The sequence below is a fragment of the Festucalex cinctus genome, chromosome 14 (assembly GCF_051991245.1).
Source record: "Festucalex cinctus isolate MCC-2025b chromosome 14, RoL_Fcin_1.0, whole genome shotgun sequence".
NCBI classification, from domain to species: Eukaryota; Metazoa; Chordata; class Actinopteri; order Syngnathiformes; family Syngnathidae; genus Festucalex; species Festucalex cinctus.
Window position 1 is genome coordinate 6740755 of NC_135424.1, and position 23670 is coordinate 6764424.

The 23670-nt window shown below is 39.5% G+C and overlaps 1 protein-coding gene across 2 annotated transcripts in view; it reads right to left on the reverse strand.

Moving 5' to 3' along the window:
• cdhr1a (cadherin-related family member 1a) overlaps positions 1 to 23670 on the reverse strand; it is a 271515-nt gene that overhangs the window by 112066 nt on the left and 135779 nt on the right. The gene's annotated exons all lie outside the window — the stretch shown is intronic.

Below are 23670 nucleotides of genomic sequence, written 5' to 3' on the forward strand. Positions count from 1 at the left end.
CGGCCGTGACGCTTTTCAGCGGCCGTCACGGAGCAGCGCCGGCTTCATATTGTAAAGCGTAACATACGAGCCGGCGATGAGCATATTCTCGGCGTGGGTCCCACTCGGGAGGGGACACGATTGGCTGAGCATTGCTCTATGGAGTACGCCCTCTAATAGAACGGCGTGTTGGGGCCCGTCATTGCGTGCGACGAGGAGGCCTGCGTGGTAAATGAGTGTTTTAGCAGGCATGGCTAATGTCTGCGAACCTGCAGTGTTTAGCTTGCTGTTAAGGGCGACATTAGCGCGCGCGCAAGACATGGGATGCCGATCCAAGCCTGCAGGTCCTAACACACACAATTGTGTTCCCTGCCTCATTTCATGCACCATAATCAAGGCTGTGTGCTTTTTTTTTTTTTTTTTTTTTTAATGAGCTTAGCGCTAAATCTCGCTGTGTGTCACCCGTGTGCGTCGATCACGCCCCTGATGGCAGCCTGACGCAGTAGAATGTATCTGCTTTACCTCATCAGAAGAATATTGGATTTTAACTTCTCTCAAATGTATGCAAGTGCAGACAGCGTTTTCTATAAGACTCTTAAGAACACATTCAAGTATTGTTTGAATTATTTTAACTGTAATTGAGCCTAGCATTTAAGTTTTAAAAAATGTCCTCTGTAGTGGACACGTTATAGCTTAAAAAAAAAAAAAACTGTATTTGAGCCTAGCATTTAAGTTTTTTAAAATGTCCTCTGTAGTGGACATATCGCAGCTTAAAAATATAACTTTTTTTTTATTTTTTTTTTCAAAAAATTATTTTGCAGTATTCCAGTTACTTCACAAAGATTGGGGAATATCAAAATAAACATGATTGGCCAATATTTTTGAACATCAATAAAGAATATAGCTGGGGTGTGAACAATGACTGCAGATTTGTTTTTCCGAAATCTTTGCTATTATCAGCGTGAAGGGGCCAAAAAAGATGCCATTTTAGTTATTATATAATTTCAAAATAATTAACTGATGAATCAATTATGCCAATTTTATTCTGCCAAATGTTGGAATTGCCATGAAAAACGTCCGTCAGACTATAATGAAGAGTATCTACAGCATGAAGTATATCGGCAAACCACTTCACAACAGAGTTAACTGAGCAAAAACTGTTGCAGTGTTTCCTCAGATTGCAAAAAAACAACAAACTGACGCAGAGCAGAGGAGAGCTGGTGTCTCGCGCAGCACAAAGTAGCCTTCCCTCTCGTTTACGTGTGTGTATCGTGCGCGCGTGTGTAGCCCCGGCGCTCTCCCGAGCGACAGAAACCTTGTTGTGATTTATGCAGGCCCGCAACCGAGCGCTGGTTACGCGGTAGCAAGACATCGATCTGACAAAGCAAAGCAAACAATAAAGAGGCGAGGAAGATGATGTGCCCAGTGGAGTGGAGAAATGGAGAGTGTACCTATAAGAGCTAATTATCTGAGCACATAATTCTTCAGGTTAAGACAGCGCCGGCCGGGGACGGCGGCCCGGTCTCCACGAGGATCTGCAAGGTCCGCACAAGCACAAGCAACACTGCCATTTGTCAAGAAATACGACTTCAAATGCGAGAAAGCGCTCCCTTTTATGATGGAAACGCACACAGCTGTAATGTTATCATCGTTGCCCCTGACCAAATCGCAGGTCATCGTTTACAAAATAAAAAGGGTTCTGAAAGTATTCAGTGGAACGTTGATTTATGAATGACTGTATGGGCATGAAACTTTTGAAGAGAAATTACTTATACACACTATTTTCAGTTTGTGCTGTACGGAAGCGTCTTGCATTCACTTGGAAAAAAAAAAAATCTCCTGTTTTTCTGACTAATGTTTTTGGGAGCTTTGTTTTATTGGGTAATTTTTTTTTTCTGAATATTTTTTTTATGACAGAAAAAAAATATTCAGAAAAGCAGAAAAAAAAAGTTTAACAAACAAAAACGAAGAGGCAAAAATGAGCTACAAACTAAGAAACCAAAACAACAAAGTCCAACCGCCGGGTAAAACGAGACAAGGCGCAGAACAGAACCGCCAGCACGACAGAAGGAAAATGACAATGAATCGACACAGACAGAGGGGAGACAAGAGACTAAATACACACAAACTAATTGACACAACGAGACACAGCTGGGCAGGGCACAAGTGGTAGAGGGTGCTGATTGGTTGACAAATTAGGAAGGGCAGGCCAAAACACAGGTGGACAAAATCCTTGACAAGACGAGGGAGGCACACAAGGACAACTAAACAAAACATAGAACAGAAAAAAACATAAATAAATTGAGTACAAAACAAAATAGGAAAATAAGTTTAAAGCTGTCTCTAATAAGTTTTTTTGGTCATAGAATATATATAAAAATATTAAGTAGCAACATTTTTCCATTTGTTTATTTACCCCTGCAAAGCTCTTCAAGGCGGTCTTTTTCATTTCGGGTATTTATTTTGTAGCACCTGCGACTGATGTTATGAGCTGCGAGGTTAAATGTTACCTCAACTTTCCACAGCTCACAATCCACCATACAAATATCATCTCTCCAGAATAATAACATTTGCAATTATTGCTTTCTATCCAAGTCGTTCTCTGCTCCTGTAAGCAGAGATCTTTTAATTAGACACCAGCAGCAAAAGCAAGCAAACACTCCCTGCGAAAAAAAAAAAAAATGAAAAAGAAAAAAAAGACTGGGGGCCGCTGTGTGCTGGCTGCCATTAATAACGTGATATAAAAGCAAAGGCAGACAGCCTCTGACACTTTTAGTAGTTGGGGAAACAAGATGTAATCTGTGCTCAGTGCCAGGAGCGGAGCGCGGCCGAGGGATAAAGTACGAGAAAGAAACAACACAAAACAGCGCGCGCATCAATTATGAGAACATTATCTCTGCAAGGTTCTACCCGCACGGACAATGGGAGGCCCGCGTTTCCGAAAGACGGACGTGTGCCGTATCCGTGCGCACTTCACTAGTCATTCAAAACATATGAACATTCAAAAGGAAATGAATCAAAACCTCTGCTTGTTTGTGTGCTTTTTTTTTTTCTTTTCTTTTCTTTGCAGCCTTTTTATGTTATATTGCGGCATTTTGTGTTGGCCGCCAGACGACAGTGCAGGGGATGAGGCTCTGGTTAGTGGCACCCTTGGCACCCATCTAAGCTTTGGCATAATGCTGGCCACGCTCCACTGGCCCCGAACATGCTGAGGTTTGAATCCAGAAATGCCTTTGTGCAGCACAGGCCACCAGAGGCGAGCTGGTGGGCTGATTCAGACGCTCCCCCTTGCTGCGTGGCACCAGTCGGGGCCGCACTCGTTTACCCGTGGATCACATCACTGCTTGGACAGCGCATGTACATGAATAGGACATTGGATCATTTGTAGGGCGAGGAATCATATTTAGGAACTTCAGTTGAAGTGGATGCCTCCAAATAAGGGAGTAGAAGCATGTGATTTCCTCCCAGCCAATCGGGAAAAGAAAGAGAATGTGTGATATAGATACAGAAATATACTTTCCAGAAATTTTTATATATAATGCCACTATAACCCCATATTGTTGTCTCCATCAAATGAAACAGCTTTGATCACTTTTTGTAGGCATAAAAAGCAGGATTAAAGAGGATGTTAGAATCCGTAATCCAAAAAAAAATAAATAGGCTGGGCTGAAATACTTCCTGCTTTCATTCTTCTTCATTTTTACGTTTGCACATTGGCTAACAAAATAGTGTGCTGCCATCTAGTGGACCACAGTAGAATTACACCGAAAAAATAAGCGGTCAACATAACAGAATACAGTGTTCCCTTGCTGTAACGTGGTTCACTTTTTGTGGCCTCGCTGTTTCACGGATTGTTTTTAGCATTTTACAGTAACATACTAATTTTATAAAATTTATGAAGGTTTGAACATTAGGAATGTTGAAACGAGTAAAATGTGAGAAAATGCAAAATGACTCAATGAGAAAAGTGTATAAAGTGTGTGGTGAGGGGTTTTAGAGCCTTAAAACATTTATAATAAAAGTAAAACATAAAGCTATTTTGTGGATTTCATTTATTGTGGGTATTTTTTCGGAACCTAACCCCAACGGAAAATTAGATTTCTTCTTCTTTTTTTTTCTTCTTTTTTTTTTTTTAACCACACATTTTGCGTGTGAATGTTCATATATTTATTGTAACTTGAAATATATCTCTGTACTGTATTAGTGGTACATAAAAAAATAAATAAATTTAAAAAATAAATTATAAAAAAATAAAATAAAAACCTCTGTCCTTATAATGAACAGCACCAACTAATTTGGTACTCTAAAAGTACTGTAATGTTGGCCAGCCTGGACATCTATTACACTGTGTTAGCATTAGCACTTGTGCGGAAATGTATTTTTATTATTTTTATTTATTTTTTTGTTGCAACCATACCATCAGCATTTTAAAAACGCACGTTAACCTCAGCAGCCTTAAAAACTTCTGTAAATCATTCCTTATTGTAGCATTATAACTGTTTCTGCATGTGAAACTTGACTCATTTTTGTGAACATTCTTTTCACACATGCATAAGGTCTGCTTGTGTCATTGTTTGTGTGTTTGTTTGTTTGTTGAATATACAGCATGAATTCTAATTTTGGCAGCCCAGGCTGGCCACATTAAGCATGCATGGCAGTCTGGGATGGGGTCCAGCTGGAAGCCTGCACCCCACCAACAAACCAGCAATAGCTGAGTAGTTTCTTATTTCCCAATGGTGTTTGGAATACAAATAGAAAAAAAGAATTACCTATTCAGTGGTAAACATGTGGAATTGAAACTTTTTTTTTTTCTTCCATTCCTGAAATATAATGACACCGTTGTAGATTTAAGGTTTTTATCTCATCTGTGCCAGGAATTGCTGATAGGAGAGAGAGGGGAGATATGTTATATTTGGATAATTTCCAAATCCTATTATGATAATCTATTTTCTCCTTACACTTTTTTTTTTTTTTTTTTTGCTAGTGGGTTTCTTAGATGCTGGATGTAGATCAGCCAAACTGGAAAAAAAAAGAAAAAAAAAAAGTGTCAAAACGGGTGAGTAGGCTACTACATGCAGACTGATTTTAAGACGTGAGCTACTTTTCCTGGTGAATTTATATCATTATTATAACGTGTTTTGTAAAAAACAAAACAAAAAAAACAACAAAAAAACCACACCAGGATCAAGACTTGGTCATGGGAACAAGCCTTAACTATGTCTGGGTTTAGTCCTGGTTTTGAGCCTCGTGTCCCCAGTCCCGGCAGATTTCGCCAACCCCATTGTTTTGTGCGGTTTTTATGCAGGTCCCGCCCCGGCATCCCGGGTTGTTTTTGACCCACTCGGTAAGCCAATTGTTTGGGCCATGTGTCTGTCAATTACACTACTAATCAAACTACATCTGATTGATGTGTTTTTGTCATACCAGAACCAGAATTACTTGCTGTTCCCGTATCTGACAATCATGTGAAATGTAGTCCAACACAAGCTGATCTTTTCTGACGGCAAATTTTCAATGTTACAATGCGGGACGGCGCAAGGTAAACTCGCCAGATTGACTTGCCAGAAAATACTTTCTGGTGAGAATGTATTGCATCTTTGATTTCAGTTACATTGAAGAGTGCCAGTTTTTAATTCTGAATATCTGGTCTCCCTACCTATATCTACTGTAGATAGATATAGATCAGTTGGATCACAAAAAAGTTTAATTAGCTCACTAGTTAACTAGATGGATATATAGCGCACTGTATAGCTAGCTAGCGAGATAGCTATCTCACTTGTTAGCTAGCGAGTGAGCTTGCCAGCAACAGATAGATAGATAGATAGATAGATAGATAGATAGATAGATAGATAGATAGATAACACTTCCTGTTCAAGTTTACTCTCAAATTAAACCTAAAACCAAGATAATTTCACATTATATATTTAAAACAAGCACATGTTTAGCTATAGGATTGCCTTTCAGAGCACTAGCTTAATGCTAAATGTTAAAACAACGAGAAACAGATTCATAACCAGCAGATATTTAAACGTAACTGACGAAGAAAGACTTGTAGACGGACAATATGACAATACTTACAGGAATATATTTTTTAATCTCTGTGAAGAATGACTCATTTTCTGCTGAGGATTTGTGATGTCTTCTATGGCTGTGCACACACATTTTTGCTTTCAGTGTTATTATTTATTATTCATTTTACATGATGATTATTCAATAACTGATATATTTGCTTATCAATTGTCATATTTGTTGTTGTTGTTATGGGGGGCGCCATGGTCCTTCTTGCCTGACCCCCCCCCACCCCACCCGGGGGCCCTGCCGTCACATGACTGCAGAGCTATTCAAGTCTCTCGTCCCGCTGCCTTTTCCAACACGCCTCCTCTCGCCCTCATTGGCCTCGACTGTGTACAGTGGCCTTTCTCTCCCACTTCCATCAGAATCCCATTTCCCGCCGCGGCCTCGGAGCCCCTTCCTCCTCCTCCTCATCTGACTGAAACTCGAGCCTCCTCTCGGCCGCAGTGGCCGGCCCGTCCGTGATGGATGGCCGCACCTCAGGTCCTCTCGGCCTGTCCATCAAGCCCGGCGATTAAAACACTCGGAATGACCAACATTTTTCTCTCTCCTCGCCAACCCTTTTGTCCCCCCGGTGCCACGGCGGCCCTCTGCCCCCTCACCTTTCTAACCCTCTCCCTCCCACTTGAAGTGTCCCCAGAAAGCCGCAATCCATCTTGTGGAGAAAAAACATCATTTATTCTGTACTTCCCCGATAATTTACTTTTTCTCTCTCTTCCCCTCTTTTCGTCTTTCCTGTCCTTTCGGCCCTCCCTCCTCTCATACTACAGGAATTCTCCATTTCCCTATAAAATGAAAATTCATCTGGAATTACATCTTATGTCATCATTATGTTTATTAAGCGTGGATGATGTATATGAGGAGCTGCGGTGTGCCGCTGAGTGCTTAATGATGCATAAGATTAAGCCGAGCCTCTCAGCTGTGCTGAGACTCCCCTCTGCTTCCCAGGCTGCAGACACACGCTGGGGGAACAGGCTCCAAACGGCCATCAGGTGAACAGGGGGGAGAATTGAAAGCCGACATTCTCTCTTTTTTTGTGGCAGCAGAGGGGGAGGAGGAGGAGGAGGAGGAGGAGGAGGAGGAGAAGAGTTGCTGAGGGGAGAGAATCGGAGTGTTGGAGGCGACTTGACAAAAACAGAAATAAACAGGTTTCTTGTCATAAGGGGGGAAAAAAAAACTACAATCCTGCCTACTTGGAGTGAAAATCTACAGCAAAGGGTGGGCAAAGTCAACATAAGGCCCACTCCATTCTTTAATCCAGCCCAGAGAGCATTTACATTCTCAAGAGTCCTGTAAAATTTGTTGCATTCGTTTTGCCCCCATGAAAAAATAATAATAATTTTTAAGATTTAAAAGTATTCCTTTTTTTTCATTTATGTATCATACACATGATGATTTTATGTATTTATTTGGAAAAAAAATGTCTCTGTGACTACTTTATTTTTAGATACAAGTATACTTTTATTTTAATGTAGTTTTAGTGTTGACTTTGCCAAGTCTTGCTTGTATTCAGTGTTTACTGTGAGCACCTCAAAATCAATTAATATTACAGAGACATACTTTTTGTTATCTCAATTCTGAAAGACTTGGCCCATTATTATCTGGCCAATATCCATTTCAAAAAAATATATGTGGCCCGAAGGTTTGCCCATTCTGATCTTAAGGGTGTCCAGAAAAAAAAAAAAGAGAAAAAAATAGATGTTTAAAGATTAAATTTTAAGGAGACATATGAACAACAGTTCCCATGTGTCTCCAACAATTATGGAGCAGCACTTAAAAAAAAATAAAAATAAAAAAGTGTATTTATTCATTTATTTATTTATTTTTTATTTTATTTTATGGGGACAAAATAGTAATTTACTCCAAGCAGGAAAAACTTGAAAATATTTACAAATGAACGATTGACCTTTATGACAACAATGTGAGTTAGCACAACAAAGCAAGTATGTTGTTTTCTCCAAATCAATTATCTGAGTTGTTTGCACTTAAATCTTGAAGTTGGGTTCAAAACAAAGATTTTGTAAACTCTTACAGTATTTATTTGTTGTGAAATTCAAGAGTTAACTTTCACAAAAACATTTAGTTCAGTTGCCCATCTTAAAATTTAACTGGATCGTTGCCTTGAAATGTTACATTCATTCAACTTGTTTTTATTTTAAATATTTTTAGAAACCGCATACAACATTACTCACAGGCAATGATAGTTATTGAAAATTTGTTGGGGACCTTCTCTTCCTTTTCATCTTGCTCATAATTATACTGCATCTCTCAGCATGTAGTACTACACTGAAGGCATGACACGACATTCTGTCTACTCTCAAAACCCCATCAAAAACGATCTCTTCAAAATCCGCGATACAGCGGCGGGTCACTGTTATCTCCCTCCCCATGGTGTCACAACGTTGACCATACTTGACAAGCAGCGGGCGATTTGCTTCCAGGCGTCCGTGCAGTAGCAACCGCAGCAGCAGTCGATGACAAAAACATTATCCTTCTGGTGCTAAACAATCCAATAAACCTCTCCACGGGGAAGAACTTAACCTCTCCTCTACTCCGACGCTGCCTTTCATAGCACGTGACGCCTGCCACAGTAAATTCAAATCATTAGTCTTCTCGCTTTGCCATCGCACGGGGGAAGGGGAGGTGTGTGTGACGAGAAAAAAAAAGAAAAAGAAAAAAGTCTGCCTCTATTAGTAATGGAGACCTCGTCAGAGACCTTCCACGGAGAGCCCTGCCTTCCCAATTCCCACAGGAAAAATCCCCGGCACAAAACTAATTCTACTTTTAATAATCTGTCATCAGGACCAGAGGCAGTCATAAATTATGTGGGGGAGCATGTGCGGGAACGGGCCACAAGAGGGAACTCGTGGAGGAGGAGGGAGCCGGGTTGCGGGGGGGTGGAAATCACAGGCTGAGTTTGACAAACTTTGCGGAAAATAAATAATAACTTGCAAAGGGGATTTGTTGTAAAGTCCCGCCCGTGCGGCCTGCTGGGATGGCACACCTGTCATGAGCTCTACTTCCTGCCTTTTTCTTCACATTCTCACCCTGACAAACCATCAGCATTTTTTTTCTATCTTCAGATTCAGGTGCACAAGGAAGAAAGTGTTCCCCCTGGTTTATCTAGGTTCATCATTCTCAATATTTTTGATCGTAAAGTGTTGACTTTTTAATTATTTTTTTTTAAACAATATACACACTGTACATTTAAAGTTGCATTCCATGTTTTGCCGATTGTGCTCTACATGTGACTAAAAAAATGTCAGGAAAAGCCTACTAGAACAACTCAACTTCATTTGGAGTTAATCAGATGCACTTCAAATGAAATCATTTGTGCGGATTCACAATTAACATGAGTTTGAAAGTTGATTGCTCACCAAACATAGCCACATCCGCAATGATAAAAGGGTGTGCACACTTGTGCAACCACTTCTTTTCAGTTGTTTATTTTTCCTTCCCCCTTCTATTTTTTTTTTTTTTTTTTTTTAATATCACAAAAATCTGCCATTTCAACAGGGGTGTGTAAACTTTTTATAGCCACTGTGTATGCCTGTATTGTGGTATGATCTGTTTGTATGTGTTGCTTATCCATTTGTTTAAGAAACAGTTGGTTGAACGCAAATACTTACCTTTATATCTACGCTAATCTCGGTTAGCCCGTATACAGTGTTTCGCATTATAAATTAGCATTAAGCTAACAGGCGCTCGGTAAATGAAACTATATTGTTAAAGTTTAACATCTTGCTGTTTAAATACACATATACATAAGTTTAATTGTCTTCCTGGATGTGTCAGTTTTATAGTAAACTTCAACTAAGTGTTAAATAAACAGCTTGCTCCTATTTGGGGTGCTAGCAAGAAAGTAAGAACACATGCTAAAGAAAACTTCAAACTTTTAAAAGTTAAATGTGTTTCAAATGTGTGGGCTTTCTATATGGCATCAATAAACGGGTTCACTGTGATGCGTAAAGTCGAATTAACCTCCTCCACTGGTATGTAAATCAAAACTACGCACATACAAAGATGCCGATGAGCCGCTATCGATCCGGCTTTTACGCCGTGTGAGCTCGCGTATATCTATGAAGACATCTTGAAGCCATACATGACTTTGTGTGCGTGCGTGTGTATTGTTGTTTTTGCCGTGGGCGTGCCGGCTCGCTCGTTGTTCCCATGTCAATATTTGCCGGAACGACGTTCATGCTTCATAATCGGCTCCTTCGATCAAATCGTGGCTAAAGGCCCCAACGCGGTCAGGTAACGCGGGTGTTTGGGGGCAGTCAGCTGATGAATATTACATCCCCCGCCCCGAGAGGAAGGAACTGGATAAAATAAAGACAGACAAGAGCTCTATTGATCGGAACGATCGAAGACTTACAGGATCAGGTCACATCTTAAATAAAGGGTTACATTTTCATTAGGGAAAGTGTTGGGCTATTAGAGGTAAGCTAACAGTTAGCCTGTGACGTGTTGTTTGTTTAGTTTTTATATTCTCTTTATAAAAGTTACTACAGTGATTAGTGCAAGTTAAATCTAATGAAAATATTTATTTAATTAATAAATGAATAAATAAATAATTATTTAGCACTCATTTGCAGAGTTCTCCAAAAAAGAAGCTAGCTTGCAGGCTTCAAGCTGTTTATTTGTCACTCCTCGCCAAAGTTTACAGTAAAACTGACAAATAAAACAAAATCAAATAAAATTAATCATTATATATTTAAACACCAAAATGTTCAACCTAAACATGTAATTTTGTAAGATGAAAGTCTGCGAGTGCTAACGCTAACATGTGAAATGCTATATAGGGCTAACGGAGATTAGCACGAGTATTACGGTAATTATAAACCTTCAATCGACTACTTCTTTAACACACACGGAGTAGCAACAGATACAGACTGTACAAAAAAAAAAACTTCACAGGCATATATAGTGGATATAAAAAGTCGACACACCCCTATTCAAACGGAACATTTTTATCAAGAAAACTCATTTCAAAATAATTTCCACCGTTAATGTGACTCTTTATAATCTGTATAATTCAACTGAAAAAAACCCCCAACATATCCTTTTTGAAAAACAAAAAAACTTGGACACCAGAATTAACAAATCATATTCAAACCCATGTTAAATGCAGCACATGACAAAAGTACCTCTAATTAACATTAGTGATGATTGATACCACTTTTTTTTTTTTGCAGACAGTATACCAGTATACCAGTACAAGTACTCACCAATACTTATACCAAGTACTTACACCACTAGGATTTATGTTATCATACATAAAATTTTAATTTACACAATGACAGCTAATTCTGAACAAAGATGCACATGATGATTCGCGTGTATGCTTACATCCGCCCATCCCTAATTAACTTCAAATAAAACTCGGCTTTTCCTGACATATTCGTCAATACAGACCATAAACTAGAAAGACAAAATCTAAAAAAAGAAACAAAGGAAAGGCATTCGGGGGGAAAGAATCTGTCCCTATAACGTTTGCATGAAGAGGTCACACCAGGTTCCTGCCTACTGAAGAAAACAAAGTGCTAAACGGCGACTTCTAAACACCCGCCTACTTGCGTCCGATGGAGCGCAACATAAAGATTGTAGCTGGAGCATGTCCCGTGAACAAAAAAAAAAACAAAAAAACTGAGCAAATGCATAGATGCAGGCCTGGGATTTCAGGCCCCGCAAAGTCAAGTGCTCAATTTTCTCCCCACTCCGCGGCGATACCAGAGAAGCTCAATCATCCGGGGACGGTAATATGAATCAAGGACAGCTCACTCACTCTCAATTGCGGCCCGGGCCTAACTGGGACCCCACGTAAAGCGCAAACTGGGTTCTCAATTCAAATGGGAGAGTCAGTCGGACTTTCCAGCACGTCTGGAGCCTGATAGATTACCTCGCGCTGTAAGGACAAAGGGAATGAAGATGACTACTCTGCCAAAGCTGGCTACAGATGAGACATGCACGGCTGAATGACCATAGTGCACCTCGCCCATTTGTCTATGTGTTCAAGCTTTGCACAAGCTATGACAAAGGAGTCCCCGCACTTCACTATTGACGTATCGTCTCCGCTTATGGATGCGGGAATATCTACTTTTCAACTCTCATTTGCAGTCTGACTTAAACATTCATCAACTGGAAACGCCATTAAAGTTCCAAACATTTTAGGTCTTTATGACACATGGGGGCCATAAATCAACTTTAGTGTCCTTCAAGATTCTCGAAAAAGTGAAACATAATGTGAGTTGAAGTTGATGTAACTGCTTTTGTTTAATTTTTTACCCATTCATTCTTTTCAACCCTTGATTCATCAATAGTTTTGGTTTGTGTTGAGTGACAAAATTTGAGATGGCTTCGAATGGACCGCCACTTAAAAAAAAAAAAAAAGAGCAAAGAGCAATTAAGCTACTGTAAAGTTCTCACACATGGGCAAGGAGTACCACAATTGTGCCCAAATACAGCACACCCAAGTGGATTTCTTAAATAAAACACTACACTAAAACTAACATTAGCATCGACGCTAACGCAAACATCGACCAAGGGAAGGGCAGAGTCACGTTCATATCGTAATCTTACTCATTACAAGTCAGTGTAGCATCAAAATGAGTTTGTTTAAGGTAGAATAGCTTCCTATTTTTGCTTTAAGGCATCTCATTTTGCAAGCAAGCAGCTTTTTTTCCCCTAACAAAGCAAATTTACAAGTACTTCACACTACAATGAACTCTACGCATTAGCCACTATGCTAGCGCTAAAGCTGATATGAGGAATAAATTCAATGTTTTCCTGTTTTAGTTTTGGCTTGTGGCAAATAAAGCTAGCATAGTTTCTAATCATTAGCATAATTATATGTGCAGTTTGTTTAAGCACAACACACAAATATTAACTTTTATATTAGCAAAATGCTAGTGTGAAGCAACAGATTGGTAAAAATGGGTATCCATTTTTTTTTTTACACGTACTTTATAGAACTGTGAACCCTTGCATTAGCAACATTAGCACTAATGCTAGTGTTTAATAACACATTACAGGTTTTCTGGCTGGTCAACAAAATGTGATCCATAATCACATTCAAGCCAGATACTTTTTGGCGCATGGAACATTTTCAAGTAATTGACAAAATTATCAACTATAACACTAACTAGTTAAACTTTACATTTTTATTTTTACTTCAACTTGTATTTTACACTTATGTGTTTATGTTTATATGTTCAAAACCAATAAACCAAATCAAGCAGCTAGCTATTAAATGGCTAGCTAGCCCAATGCTAGCGCTAAATAGAAAGTAAGGATAATTTTCCTTTTATGTCTGTTTTAGTTTGTTTGTGGTAAATCCAATTAATGACAAACATCTTGAAAGTATTTCAGTCAAGTGTTTTTGGAAATTATCTTCAAATTATCTTCAAACGTGTTCAGAAACAAATCTCTGAATTCACTTTTCAAGGTCTTTAAGGTTCAATTTGTACACAGTGTTGCTTTAAGCACCTCATTTTGCAAGCCGTCTACTTTTTTTCCCCTTCTTCTTTTTTATGCAGCCGGCACGCCGTTCCTCCGAGATTAGCCTCCGTGTTCTGGAGGCCGGGTTCACTTGTATCCGAGCCACGCTCGTATATTACAATGCAGCTCAAGTGGCAGCAGCGGTAAGTCATTCTTTTTTCTTCCATTCCGCCTCTGCATATTCCGCAAAGCCCCCACTGCACCGCACTTAGAAGGTCACCCCTTTCATCAGCTATTCTATTTGCATTCCAAATCGTACGTACATGAAAAATGTGCCACCGGCTTCCAGCGGCTTGCGGGCCCCCATTCGCAGGCAGATTAGATAGAATTTGCCGTAGCAACCTTATGCGCGCTAACCTTTGCAGATGGCCTCGCTATTGTGGGAAAAATGGATTGCCTAATAAACCATATCATCCGACATATTTGCCGCTTGGCCGACTAAATAGAGGCTGTGTTTTTTGAGCAAATTCCCTTTGTCAAATTTGTCAGCGTTTGTGCTGCCGTTTTGGGTTTGGGCCACAAAGAGGAGAAGGCGAGATCCGTAGTGTCAGGTTAATGTGGTGGCCAATTTGAAGAAGATTTTTTTTTCCACAAGATGTATTATATCTTCTTTTTTTTGTGGGGAGGGGGCATTTGTTTGTCATCTTCCTCTTCTGTCCAGACTGTTAGATGTGCAATGATGGATCATAGCTCCAACTGAGACTCATAAATAGCTTGTTTAGTGCTACATTTGTGCTGCATTAGTCCACTTTATTGTTTCATCGACTATTTTGAGAGTCTATTGTTACAAACAAAACAAAAAAATGTCGGACTCTAAACTAATTTCTCAAGCATTTCAAGGCACAAATAGCTCAATTTTCTTATACATGAGATACATGTTTGCGATTTAAATGAATGTAAATGCCTTTAATCAGCTCCAGCCATATTCCTGCCTGGATGATAATGATAACTGTGCGTTCCTGATTGGCTATTTGGGGAGATGTCAGCTTCACTCACACACATGGATTTAAAAAAAATTAAAAAAAATTATCGTAAATACTGAACAGGCTTGACATGTAAGATTATTGGCTCTGACTTTTTTTGGACACAATTATCGGGATAAATGGACTCTTAACACACCACAGACATAAGGATAATCTTATAGGAGAAAGAAAAGACACAAGGTAGTCGGCACTTGATGTCAGTGACCAGGAAAGAGCAAAATTGGGGCAAAAATTGTCCAATTGATTGTCTTTTGGTGATTACCCGGCCTTACAGTAGTTGTGAAACTCTTCTTCATTTGTGTTTGCAGGACTATATTATACGCACACACCAGAATAATTATTTACATTCTACATAATTATACATGATTTTATAAAGTTTTTATAAAGTACTATTTATTTAAAAAAAAAATCAGATTTTTGAACAGATTAACTCATTTGCTCCCAAAAACGTATAAATACGTTCTATTTTAAATATTACCATGCTCCCAAAGATGTATATTTTTTTTTTAATGCTAGAGCATACAGAAGGCTTTGATGCATCCTCTCAACTGAAGAGAATGATTGAAGCAATGGTAGTTATTACAAAATCGGCCAGCAGACGGCAGCAGAGTATAAGAGATCAACCAGGGCCATGTAGCAAAAGGCTCTTTTTCCACACAGTTGTAAAAAATTTGGGAATAATGATGAAACTTAGCTATAATCTAATGGCAATTGCTGCAAAACGGAAACAGATAGAAATATACTTTTTTTTTCCTGATGAAAGAAGAGACTCTAAATTTTCATTTTGTAAGGTCCACGTTTTTATAGCAATAGATCAGTCCATCAGTAAATCAGTCAAATTCCAGTAAAACAGCCGGAAGTGAAGGGGATTGCTTCTGTCAAAATGGCTGGGACTGATTGAGTTAATGACATTTCTGCTCATTTCAATGGGGAAAAAAATGATTTAAAAAAATTCCAAAAATTGTAACAAAGTCCTGCCCCCTTTTTGCAATCCACAGTTATCATTGCACTCAGTGAAGAAAGAAAGCAACTCTCAAAGCTGGCAAGGCCTTTTTCCCCCACAAATGTAATTTCGCCACTCAGCCCTAATTCATGGCTCCCAGAAAAACCTCTTTCATCAAACTTTGCATATGAGCAGCCAAGTGATGCACAGCCTCTTAACGGCATGCTTTGCCTCCTTTGGAGAGTCGGCCAACCAATCCATCTTCCTGAGTGCGCTCGCAGCCGAGGAGTGGGCAACCGATGCTCCCGTCAGCGAGCTACTGCGGGAGATGGATTGGTGCTCCATCGCCCACCTCCGGTCCGGTACAGGCCCAGTGGCACAATCTGGACCTTAGTCGGCGGGAGCCTGTGGGGGGTGGGGAGGTAGCAGGGAGAGGGTGATGTGGTCCAGTCAGTCATGTCCACATACAGAAGTTGGACCGCCTGTTTGTGTCCCATAGACAGCGTGTAGCCTGTCAAGTATCTGTACTTCTACTCAAGTACAGAGTCTGAGTATTCCTTATGTTGCATATGACGTAATCATCAACTTCAGCGTTACGAATCCATCTAAAGTTTGACGTAACGCACGCCTCACTTCAATGAGACCGTCCAACCTTCAGACGGAGCAAAATGTTGTCCGCTCATCCTCGGGAAAGTTCCTTTTAGTTCAAGTCGAGGTTCTGCGCTCCTGCACCGGTTTACGGGAGCAATAACTCACGTTATGCAAAACATCTCTTGTAAAATGTCACTTTGTGTTTGTAATTACTTCCGACCTAATAAGCACAATCTCTGAGTTATGGCGGCCGGGCCTTTATAACCTTGGTCAGCCTCGTAAGAATGTGCTATGAATATTTTTCAAAACTTATCGGTTGGTGCGTTACTTTTGGAGCATCGGACCAAAATGGGAACAAAGTTGAATTGTAATAATCTGTAAGCGTCTTTTCTTTAAAACGACTGCTTCATGATTTTGCAAGTGTTTGCCCACTATATCACATAACACTGCACTAGGCCCCGCCTCTAAAAGTCACATCCCTGTTCACAGACTATATTGTGTATAATCATTTCAATATTTTTTTTTGCACATAGCTTGTTTTTCTTTTGCTCAAATACTTTTAAAAAGTGTGTTTTAATATATATATTTTTAAATATGATTTCAGATTTTCACCAATTGCAGGCAGGTAGTGAATATACCCGCACGATAAACGGGGGTTGACGGTTTTAATGTCCCGCTATAGTCCCACCCTCTCGCTCCATATTAGCACTGTCACTCATTCCGTCTCGTTAATCTCAGGGAGCGCCGCCCCACTGGATGACAAGGCAAAGAAGGAGAGAGCGGTGCGGTGTTTGGTTACAATCTATGAAGGCTATCATGTGTTCCGCACCTCTTATGCAGCCACCGGACCCTTGATCAAGAGGAAAAAAAGTGGGGGGTCAAACTACTGGAGGATGTTGGCATGGACACCTTAATAGGTACACCTGCAAAAGTCTTTGAGTTCTGTTGTACGTCTTTTATTTTGTGCTGAGTTTTTTTTTCCCCATTTCATACTGTGCCCCCTTTTAAAGAAGCAGGGATTGAGCCGTTTTTCCCCTCTATTACTTCCTTATGTTTTCTTCTTTTTTTATTGCTCCCAAAAACGTATAAATACGTTCTATTTTAAATATTATCATGGTCCCAAAAACGTTTTTTTGTTTTGTTTTTTGTTTTGTTTTTGTTTTTTAATGGTAGAGCGTACAGAAGGCTTTGATGCAGCCTCTGAACCGAAGAGCACTCTTGAAGCAATGGTAGTTATTACAAAAACGGCCAGCGGGTGGCAGCAGAGTATAAGAGCTCAACCAGGGCCATGTTGCAAAAAGTTTGTTTTTCCCCAGTGTTTTAAACAGATTTGTGAATAATGATGAAACTTAGCAATGGTATATTCTAATGCTAATTGCTGTAAAACGGAAACAGATAGAAATATACTTTTTTTTTTTCCTGTTGAAAGTAGAGATTCTAATCTTTCTTTTGACAAGCTCCATATTTTTATAGCAACAGAACTCAATATTCTGTGGGCCTTGCAAAATCAGTCAAAATCCAGCAATGTCAAACTTGTATCGAATCAAAAGAGAACGTGACGCTCTACCTAATATCGTGTCCAGCCATTTCCATTGATAAATGACATTTTACTTCCAATCCAGCCTTGTGGGCTCTCAATGATGTGTTTGATCATTTTCATTTAGGGCCTCTTCCTGCCGTACAAGTGGCCCATCTCCGCTCCTACGGGCCCATTGAAGGCCACATCCATAACCTGTCATCTGATATTTCATTCCCATACGGGCGCCGTCAACCTACAACGTAATCGATACACAGACACACAGGCCTCCTGTGTTATTACAAGGAGCGGTGGGGGGGGATGTCTGCTCAGCTTCCCGTGCCGTTACACAGTTCAGGCTTCCAATTAACCTGAGCGGATCCCCACGCCAATCACGGCGGGTGCCTCTATCGACAAGCCGCATGAGAAGAATAATGTTGTTAGGACGATGTAGCTCGCGGTAGGAGGGCCGCCGTGCTACCATTCACGCCCGCCACCCGCGCACGCGCGCGCGCACCCCCCCTTCGCTTCCTTCGCCAGTGCTGACAGGGATGAGTGTGGAAGTCATTTATCACATCCTCTCTGGTCACTGAAGGGCCAAACGGCGCTGCACGCCTCTCGCGTCTTTGCTTCATCGAGGAAAAAAAAAAATAATCTGAATATGTCAGATTTGGAAAACAAAATGCGGCAGAAAGTGTCATATGAGGATATAGACGGATGCGCGCTAAAAGTGTTATTCGGCCGCTCTTCTTCTACTCCTTTCTGATGTTCTTTTTCAATTACAAAAGCTATCAATATTTGACAAAGAGCAGGAAACTATTCCACAAACATCAACTGGAGGAGCACAGAATCAATATTATCGAATAACATGAGAAACATAAAACAAGTCATATACATATATCACTAATGTGATATTAATGTGTGCAGGCATGTTTCACTAGTTCAAGTTGTGTCGAGTTTTGCTTGGGCAACCAATAAGAAGACAGAAAAATGCTGACATCATCACTCTGTGAGGACTCATTTGAAATCTGATTGCGAGAAGAAAGAGTCCCATTGCTAATAAAAAATAAATCCGGTTCCGAAGGCCTTGGGCAGATTAGAATGACATGGTAGCACATACACAGCTCAATTTTCATACTTGTAGAGAAGCGCACGTGCGCTTGGCGTAAAAACGGCCACATCTTAAAGTCTAGTCTACCATGTTTGGGAATTTGGCAGACCTTGCTGGGCATTCCGGGGAAACTAGGGCATTTTTTTTTAAATGCTCTTGACAATTTGTTGACAAAGTAGACGAGACTTAGACCAGGTAAAACCAGGTCTAAAATGTGGCGCAGGTGGTGTAACGTGATTTTGGTGGATCTGATCGAGGCGCACGTAGACAGACTTCATTTCGTTTGTAAAAATCTCCGCCATGTAGATTGCACACACCTCACCTGCGCTGAATTGAAAGAGAATGAGGAAAGCCACTTCAACTGGCCAGGAGTCAAGTCGGCTGTGTTCACTCCCACAACGGTACAAAAACCTAATTCTAACTGTGACCGTCTACGAAAATGCTAATGCTAAAATGCATTTAAACTATTTGCACTAGACTTGCGCTGGGCACAAAAATAGGGCCCAAATGCTGAAAACTGATTGAACAAAAAAAATTACATTCACTAGAAACAGCGCAGGCAAGAAAAAATCTGCTAAATGTTAATTTTTCATGTAATGGTTGAAATTAGCAAATGTGGCTGTCGTTTTGATAGTTTAATAGTTTTAAATAGTGATAGAATTATTCCTTATAAAATGGATCTCAAGGACAATATTGACCATATGTGAGTTTACGATTGTGTATTACTGTGTTATTGGGGGGAAAAAAAATACCAAACCTCTAATATAAACAAAAACTGATTGCAAAGTGTCACAATTCACACTACAATCACACGCATATGATAACAAAAAACATTCTCTTCTGCGAGCGTGTTTATTGTTTGCACGCAGCGACGTGTTTTATAAATCCTCCCCAAAATAGATAAGTCGGAACCCGTTGGACCGGGAGACGAGAGATCGATCCTTTTTTTTTTTCCCCCTTCCCTCCCGTGTCCCGCGACGAGAGACACCATACAAATTGAGACTGTATCTAAGCTCCACCAGCACTCAAGTGTGGCCTATAGGAAGATTTCAGCAAGTGATTGAGAGCGCGTTTAGATGCTCAGGGCCAAACTCTACAAGCATTGTTACATCTACAAGGCCAACGCGGTGACACAGTGCCTTCCGCGCACTCACACGAGCGCTCCTTCTCGGGTATTGCCCCCACTGGCGACTTGGATATCGATTATTTTTGCAGGCAAACTCAGTTCAAGGAGCACGATCATTAAGACAAATGTAGTTCCTCGCAATGACAAACGCATGAGAGGCCGCAAATTCTCCGGCACTTTGTGCTCACTTTGTGACTTTAGATGAAGCGTCTCACAGGAATGCACTATTTAGGAACACAAGAGAGCAAATTGCAATATTGTATATATATATATATATATATATATATATATATATATATATATATATATATATATATATATATATATATATATATATATATTATATGTACACCAAAAATTAATAAAATAAATAAATCCAGAAGTTGGCTATAGCATTTACTTTTGATTAATCACCTAACCCAAATGTCCAAAAAAAAAAATATTTAAATATGTTGAATTATTCCACTGCATGTCATGCACATGATGTACATTAATGCAAACGGTTGGCGATGATCAATTTTTCCTGTTTAGCGGCAGACAAAGCTCCGACTTGAGGATGTCATTTCAGATTTAATGTGTCCTCCATACCTTTACAACTTTCCATTTGTTATGTTTGGCCATCCCATTAGTTGCCATTTATTATCATTAGCCTGATAGAAGCATCTTCCTCGCCGAAGCAGGAGTCGAAGGGGGGGGGGTTGTACATTTTCACATTAGACAGAGCTTCACTGGTGCGTCAGATTAATGTTGCTTTCACAAAAGCAGAAAAGGTAGGCGTAACGTCAACTTCACCGGCAAACTATCACATTATCTTGTCTGCTTATTTATTTGTTCATTCTCTTGACGGCCAGAGATAATCTTTTTTTTTTTTTTTCCCTATCATATCATGTTTAGCGCCTCTTTGCTCCTGACTGACTATTACAAAGTGTAATTGATTTAATTAGGTAGACCTGAACGATCCAATGAGATTCAATACCGGAGTCATGTCAAAAATTCAGCGTATATAAATCTCATACAGTAGAAATATGTCAAAATATTATTATGCTGATTGACAAAGCAGGAAGAAAAAAAGTAAGTAGACCATAACTGCATGGCCTTCCAAATTGTTTTAAACAGTTCAACAGAATTTCAATAGGATTTAATGTACCTATGGACAATTAATGGTAGAGGTGACAAAATTAATCAAGTAATCGATTATCAAATTAATCGACAACTACCGTCAAAATTCAATGAATACCAGAAAGCTGCAACTTGAAAAGTTTAACTATGACTGGAGTGTCTTTTTATTAAACAAACATTTATTTTATTTATTTTTTTAAGTAAAAAAACTGTAATTAAACATGACGGTTGGGTGACTTTTGAAGCTTTTTGTTTCAGCTTCAGAGCCCCTTCAAAACATCCCACGAGTCAACTTGAGAGCTTCCAGTGACTAATACAAATGTTTGGAAAAAGTTGAATCCTTTTTTTTTTCTCTTTATATAGTACATCCCGCTGTTATGCTATCATAAATAATGTAGATTAATGGCCAGAGTCAAAACCAGTGAGGATAATCCGCTTGGAATACATCACTGTCACGGCTCACTGTTGAATATTGCATTTACACCCGGAGCATTTTTAATCACGGCAGGCTCCACATGTTAATTATGTCTCTGGAATTAAAAAAATAATAATACAAGTGAAAAATGGCAAATAATTACGACTTTTGCAGAGTTATGTGGACTTTGAGGTGGACTCAAGCAACTGAATTTGTTCATCGACTTCACAGAAACTTTTTAAATTGATTAAAACTATAGAAATAATGCACTTTTTAACTCTTTTACTGCCACACGTTATCAAAAACAACGCCCCAATGCCAGCGGATTTCGAGCATTTTAACTCATTTTTCAAAGCAAACAGAATATTGTGTTATTTTGCTACATATACAACCAGGGTACCACATGAAAGATCGCATTCCATTCTTTCATTAGAAAAAAAAAAAGTGTTTCTACTGTATTCCGTTCTTCAGTAATCACCATTTGAAAATGGGTAATTTGAGTGACATTGAGCGAAAATTGAAAAGAAAAGATACATTTTCTCCACAACAGTGACTTTGATACTAATATTTTTCGTTTAGTGACGCTTCGTCAAATTAGTTTTAATAGATTTAGGCTTTGATCATTAACGTTAGCCTTAAAAACGTTCTATTTCATCCGATTGCGTCATGTTTCATTGGAATTCGCAGCTCTAGTTAGGGCCCGAGCAGCTACCGCTGCCATCTGCTGGCCATATTTAGTGGGTGTTTTTGATTTCACAACCCATTGACCCGGCTGCGCTGCACTTGGACATGCACTGACCACTGATATAGTCACAAAAAAAAAAAAAAAAGTAGTTGACGTCACTTAACGTTTATGGCGGCATACGTCGTGATTTTACTAAACGTTATTACATGTTTTTGGCGGTCAAAGAGCTAAAAATGAGTAGACAGTAGAAGGTGGAGAGAATTATGAACAGTTCAAAATTAGCAGTCAGTGCGAGTTCAAAAACCTATATTAAGACTTTATTCTTATTACATTGTAGCTTAATTTTGTTAAAAAATTTCGACTCACTAATAGAAAAAAATTCTTTAAAAAATTATATTATTCTTTTTAACCATAAGCTTGTGCTTTTATTCTTGTAGAATTATTTTTTCACTTCAAGTATTTTTTATTTTTTTAAGTGGTAGTCATGAAGATGACTAATTCAAATCAGACAAAAACATCCGTCCATGTCCTCCTGGAAGAGAGGACAGAAATAAAGTGTTTCTGTCATAGTGCTTAGCGGATTCCGTCCTAATAATGCCGACGCTGGGACGTCTTCCTACTTTATGGTGGTCGTCAATGAAGCCAGCCATCAGCCAATCAGAGGTCACCGTACGAGGAAGACATGAAATTGCCCTCGTCAAGTCCCTGTAGCGTAACATGCTAATGCAGGACAATCACGCGCTCATTGCTGCCTCTTATGGGCCATGTTCTAGTACACTCTTTGTTATCACTAATAAGACAGCTCAGCGCACTAGTAGAATGACTGTGTCCCTTTTTCCACTAGTGCTGCCATTTTTGGCCTACTAGTACACAACTGTGCTGCCCTGGTTGCACATCTAAGACCAACTAGTAAGCATGCTGCTCGAACTAGTAGCCTCGCATACCCAACTACTAGCAAAACCATGTCCACTAGTAGTTTTCCTCACTAGTAACAGATAGCACTCTTACAAATGTGTATGGTGAAAGGCAGTAGTGGAAAATTGTTCCTAGTAAGACACATCCATTATATTTTGTACTTGTGCACCGAATTGTCTTACTAGCTAGAACAAAGTGTGTACTAGTAGCGTGTATGGACCTTAAGATGGGCATGGTTAACAAATAAATGGTCAAATAGGCCTCGTGAGGCAATACTGTGGACTAGTTGACAACTTCATGCTACTAGTACTAGTAACCTTGTAAAATTTGACTAGTTGGCATTGAGCACTATTAGTGGTACTAGTAGCGCACAGATGTCAACAAAAATCTTACTAGTAAGACCGTCATTCTACTAGGGCACTGAATTGTAAGGGCAAAGTGTGTACTAGTAGCCTACATGAACACTAAAATATGTATGGATATCAAATAAGTGCTCAAACGGTTTTCATTATTGATATCCATGTATTTGTATGCACTAGTAGGACCACTTTTGCAAGCGAGGAAGTGAGGAAAAACCATGAACTAGTAGACAATTTTATGCTACTAGTACTACGAGTGACTTTATACAGTTCTGCGATTCGGTATGAAACACTTCATTAGTACTAATAGCCCACAGATGTCAACAAAAACCTTAATATTAAGAAAGCCATTTTACTAG